The sequence below is a fragment of the Bubalus kerabau genome, chromosome 10 (assembly GCF_029407905.1).
Source record: "Bubalus kerabau isolate K-KA32 ecotype Philippines breed swamp buffalo chromosome 10, PCC_UOA_SB_1v2, whole genome shotgun sequence".
NCBI classification, from domain to species: Eukaryota; Metazoa; Chordata; class Mammalia; order Artiodactyla; family Bovidae; genus Bubalus; species Bubalus kerabau.
Window position 1 is genome coordinate 29,010,347 of NC_073633.1, and position 6,281 is coordinate 29,016,627.

Genomic DNA, 6,281 nt, shown 5'->3' on the forward strand with positions numbered 1-6,281 from the left:
AAAGAAGAATGGAACTGGAGGAATCAATCTGCCTGACTTCAGGCTCTACTACAAAGCCACAGTCATCAAGACAGTGTGGTACTGGCACAAAGACAGAAATATAGATCAATGGAACAAAATAGAAAGCCCAGAGATAAATCCAGGCACATATGGAAACCTTATCTTTGACAAAGGAGGCAAGAATATGCAATGGAGAAAAGACAATTTCTTTAACAAGTGGTGCTGGGAAAACTGGTCAACCACTTGTAAAAGAATGAAACTAGAACAATTTCTAACACCATACACAAAAATAAACTCAAAATGGATTAAAGATCTAAATGTAAGACCAGAAATTATAAAACTCCTAGAGGAGAACATAGGCAAAACACTCTCTGACATACATCACAGCTGGATCCTCTATGACCCACCTCCCAAAATACTGGAAATAAAAGCAAAAATAAACAAATGGGATCTAATTAAAATTAAAAGCTTCTGCACAAGAAAGGAAACTATAAGCAAGGTGAAAAGACAGACTTCAGAATTGGAGAAAATAATAACAAATGAAGCAACTGACTAAGAATTCATTTCCAAAATATACAAGCAACTCATGCATCTCAATTCCAGAAAAATAAATGACCCAATCAAAAAATGGGCCAAAGAAGTAAATAGACATTTCTCTAAAGAAGACATACAGATGGCTAACAAACATATGAAAAGATGCTCAACATCAATCATTATCAGATCAGATCAGTGGTTCAGTCGTGTCCGACTCTTTGTGACCACATGAATCACAGCATGCCAGGCCTCCCTGTCCATGACTAACTCCTGGAGTTCACGCAGACTCACGTCCATCCAGTGAGTGATGCCTCCAGCCATCTCATCCTCTGTCGTCCCCTTCTCCTCCTGCCCCCAATCCCTCCCAGCAGCAGAGTCGTTTCCAATAAGTCAACTCTTCGCATGAGGTGGCCAAAGTACTGGAGTTTCAGCTTTAGCATCATTCCTTCCAAAGAAATCCCAGGGCTGATCTCATTCAGAATGATTGGCTAGATCTCCTTGAAGTCCAAGGGACTCTCAAGAGTCTTCTCCAACACCACAGTTCAAAAGCATCAATTCTTTGGGGTTCAGCCTTCTTCACAGTCCAACTCTCACATCCATTCATGACCACAGGGAAAACCATAGCTTTGACTAGACCAACCTTTGTTGGCAAAGTAATGTCTCTGCTTTTGCTATCTAGGTTGGTCATAACTTTCCTTCCAAGGAGTAAGTGTCTTTTAATTTTATGGCTGCAGTTACCATCTGTAGTGATTTTGAAGCCCAGAAAAATAAACTCTGACACTGTTTCCACTGTTTCCCCATCTATTTCCCATGAAGTGGTGGGACTGGATGCCATGAACTTCATTTTCTGAATGTTGAGCTTTAAGCCAACTTTTTCACTTTCACTTTCATCAAGAGGCTTTTTAGTTCCTCTTCACTTTCTGCCATAAAGGTGGTGTCATCTGCATATCTGAGGTTATTGATATTTCTCCCGGCAATCTTGATTCCAGTTTGTGTTTCTTCCAGTCCAGCATTTCTCATGATGTACTCTTCATATAAGTTAAATAAGCAGGGTGACAATATACAGTCTTGACGAACTCCTTTTCCTATTTGGAACCAGTCTGTTTTCCATGTCCACTTCTAACTGTTGCTTCCTGACCTGCATACAAATTTCTCAAGAGGCAGGTCAGGTGGTCTGGTAGTCCCATCTCTTTCAGAATTTTCCACATTTTATTGTGATCCACACAGTTAAAGGCTTTGGCATAGTCAATAAAGCAGAAATAGATGTTTTTCTGGAACTCTCTTGCTTTTTCGATGATCCAGAGGATGTTGGCAATTTGATCTCTGGTTCCTCTGCCTTTTCTAAAACCAGCTTGAACATCAGGAAGTTCATGGTTCACATGTTGCTGAAGCCTGGCTTGGAGAATTTTGAGCATTACTTTACTAGCTTGTGAGATGAGTGCAATTGTGTGGTAGTTTGAGCATTCTTTGGCATTGCCTTTCTTTGGGATTGGAATGAAAACTGACCTTTTCCAGTCCTGTGGCCACTGCTGAGTTTTCCAAATGTGCTGGCATATTGAGTGCAGCACTTTCACAACATCATATTTCAGGATTTGGAATAGTTCAACTGGAATTCCATCACCTCCACTAGCTTTGTTTTAGTGATATTTTCTAAGGCCCACTTGACTTCACATTCCAGGCTGTCTGGCTCTAGGTCAGCTTATGACCCAGCAATCCCACTGCTGGGCATACACACTGAGGAATCCAGAATCGAAAGATACATGTGTACCCCAATGTTCATTGCAGCACTGTTTATAATAGCCAGGACATGGAATCAACCTAGATGTCCATCAGCAGATGAATGGATAAGAAAGCAGTGGTACATATACACAATGGAATATTACTCAGCCATTAAAAGAATACATCTGAATCAGTTCTAATGAGGTGGATGAAGCTGGAGCCTATTATACAGAGTGAAGTAAGCCAGAAAGAATAACACCAATACAGTATACTAACGCATATATGTGGAATTTAGAAAGATGGTGACAATAACCCTGTATACGAGACAGCAAAAGAGATACTGATGTATAGAACAGTCTTTTGGACTTTGTGGGAGAGGGAGAGGGTGGGATGATTTGGGAGAATGACATTGAAACATGTATAATATCATATATGAAATGAGTCGCCAGTCCAGGTTCGATGCACTGATACCAGATGCTTGGGGCTGGTGCAGTGGGATGACCCAGAGGGATGGTATGGGTAGGGAGGAGGGAGGAGGGTTCAGAATGGGGAACACGTGTATACCTGTGGTGGATTCATGTTGATATATGGCAACACCAATACAATATTGTAAACTTAAAAAATTAAAATGAAATAAAAATAAGGAGAAATTGTGTTATAAAAAAAATTACATGAATGAAAATCTGATGTAGGTACTGGTACAAACCCTGCCTTTTATATTAATAATGGTCATCAGTGAGTGATCCCTGCTGTATCAAGATGCCATAATATGTGCCTGTGCTTAAAATTTTATTCTATAAAACACACAGGCAGATGTGTTTCTATAGAATTTAATTTTATAATGATTTTAAACAGATAGAGATATATAGGTGGTTTTGATTCTTAAGTCCATGAAGTAGGTTCTATTATTGCCATTTTACATATGAAGAAACTGATGCACAGAAAGGCTAAGGAGTACCTCAAAAGTCATGCTGTGATGCAGATGACAGGGTTTGAATCCAGCTAATATCAATTCATCATTTTATTAAGGATGATATCAAATGTCCTTTATGCCTACGTTCCTGTACTGGACACCACTACAGCCCCCTGGAACATGAGATCCATCAAAGCAGACATCACATCTGTCTTGCCAGCTACTGTTTCCACAATGCTTACCAGAAAACTAAGAATTAATGAATAAACTATACTGAAATTTCTCACACTGGGATCCATGCTGTGATGATAAAAATCACAGGGAAAAAAAACAGATATATTTCCATGAGATGTTAATTCAAATTTGTTTGCTTTGTGGATCAGCTTCTATATTATGAATAATAATTTAAAATTTTATTTTTGGCCTATTCATGTTGTGAATGGTAAATCTGCATAGATTTGAGACATAAAATGAGTCTATGTCAAAGGCATTTTGAAATCAAACATGACTTTTGATCTCTACCCCAGAGGATGTTGTGCTCTTAGATACTTTTATAGAGAAGCTAGAAATACAGTTTTCAATGTGATGTCTGATTTTTAATTAATAACCATAACTACTAGCTTCATATACATAGTCCAAGGATGCAGCCTCCTTTTCCATCACAGAAATGGAAGACTGGTCTTGAGTTACATTCTGGGTCATGCTGGATCCTGCAGGAAAGAGCCTTTGCTTACAACCATGGTGGTATAGGGGATGAAGTGGCTTAGGACCTAATGCCCCGATTCCATTGCCCATTACCCCACCCTTTCAAGATGCATCAGGTAACAATGCTTTGCCCTCCCCACAGCCTTGGTACTGAGAGAGGGGCATGAGTCCCATGTGTGGCCACACTCACTAGACAGACAGAGGCTCTGCCTGCCCTCAGCGCACTGTCAACCAGCAAATGGGCAGCTCCTCCCTACAGTGACGCAGCCTCTGCTCCATTTCAGATCCATATCTGAATTCTGCAACCTGTGCTCAAGAGGTCCAGGCAGAGCTCCTGGGCTGTGTGATGCTTCTGCCCCACGCAGGAAACCAAGTCAGCAGCTGGAGGGCCGTTTGTCTGTGTCATGTCACATGCTTCCTTTACAGGAGGGAACTGCTAGACTTCTGCACATCAGTCAAATTAGAACACTATCAGACTAGAAATAAACAGTGGTAAAACTGAATCATGTTCGGTTCATTCTCCTTTGCATCAGAGAATCAAAAGTAACAATGGGGTTTCGACTCTAACAGAAAGGCAGAAATTTTCGCTTCATCTTTGTTCCTGCCTCCTATGGAATCTGGTAAAAGTTACCTGCGAAATATTTTGTTGTCTATGAACGATTTCATATCTTGTCTCTGCGTCACAAAATCTGTCTAGTGTGTGCCATGTGAAATAGCAGTAGGGGGAAAATACATGTATATGTGATCACAATTTACATGTGTGTATCTGTATAAACAAAAGTAAATTCAGAAAATTTTAGTCAGTGCCTAAATATAAGAACTCCTATTGAAACTCAATACATGTATTTCTGAATCACCCCCAGCTCTTCCAAACCACACCCATTAATTGTGGTGGAAATTGGGATAGGGAAAACCCTAAAAATACACAAATCCAGAGCCAAAGCATTATCAAAAGCAATAGAAATCCTGTTAGAAATGCCAGCTCAGTTCAATCTCCATTGACATCTGTTCCCTGCATCATAGTCTTAAAACTCTTTGCCATCTTAAATATTGGGAGTTGTGTCTCACTGCTGTAGACATAGGTCCATGAGAACATGTAAGACCAAGATCATCAAGATTTTAAATATTGTTCTACATAAGGGCTTTCCCTGGTGGCTCAGCTCGTGAAGAATCCACCTGCAATGTGGAAGACCTGGGTTTGATCCCTGGGTTGAGAAGGTCCCCTGGAGAAGGGAATGACTACCCACTCCAGTATTCTGACCTAGAGAATTCTTGATAAATCAATCTGCTTAATGCTAGAGAGGAAGATGGACCAGCATTCACTTTACCCTCCCTCTCAGCTTCATCAGGTAGCTTTCACTTGAAAACCCTAGAAATTCTTGAAGCCACTAAAGCAAACACTAGATTTTAGGCTTTTTTATTGGGAGAAAATTGCCTTTGAAAGTTTCTGCTTTGATATGAATTACTAATGTGCTTAGAAAAATCAATGAAACTTACTCATCATACCCATATTTGTTGCTGTTTAGTCATTAAGTTGAGCCCGACTCTTTGCAACCCCATGAACTGTAAACCACCAGGATCCTCTGTCCATGGGATTTCCAAGGTAAGAATACTGGGGTGGGTTGCTATATCCTTCTCCAGGGGATCTGCTCGACCCAGGGATTGAACTCATCCTGAAGATCTTCTGCATTGGCAAGCAGATTCTTTACCACTGAGCCCCTGGGGAAGCCCAGACCCATATTTACTAATTGTCTAAAAAAAGGATTTGCTTTAATAAGATATACAGTGTAGAAGAACAGAAAATTCTGTCTTACAGTCCCAATGAGGAGACATATTTGCCACACAATGGGTTTTTTTAATTTGAAAAATATAATCCTCATTGCCATGGCAAAGACCTGTAATGTATATCCTCTTTAATATGGCTGCTGAGGCTCAGCTATAAGCCCTGAATAAGCAGGTTATTCAATCACAGAGAATCTGAGCAACGTTATGTTCAAAGACATAAAAGATGATGACTGCAATTTTTTGGCTTCAGTGTTCAGGAACATATACAGACTCCTGTGATTGCCCACTGAACAAGGTACAGTTTTTATTACTGCATTAACTTATTTTTCATCAAATGAAAATTTCAAAAAGTATAAAATTCTAAGAAAGCAATGGTATTTAACAAGAAAGAAACAGATTTCATGGTGGTTCTATCAATTAGCTTTTATGAATATTAGTTATGCATCAGAATGATTGACGTCCTACCCAAGCTCTGCTCCTAACTGGTTATGTAACCTTGGTTAAGTTACTAAACAGCTCTACACTTCAATTTTGTCATTTGTAAATTGAAAGTTTCCTAGTATCTACCTGAAGAGGTGGAGAGGGATTTAAAAGCTTAGCCCATTGCCCATAAACCTGTCAATGT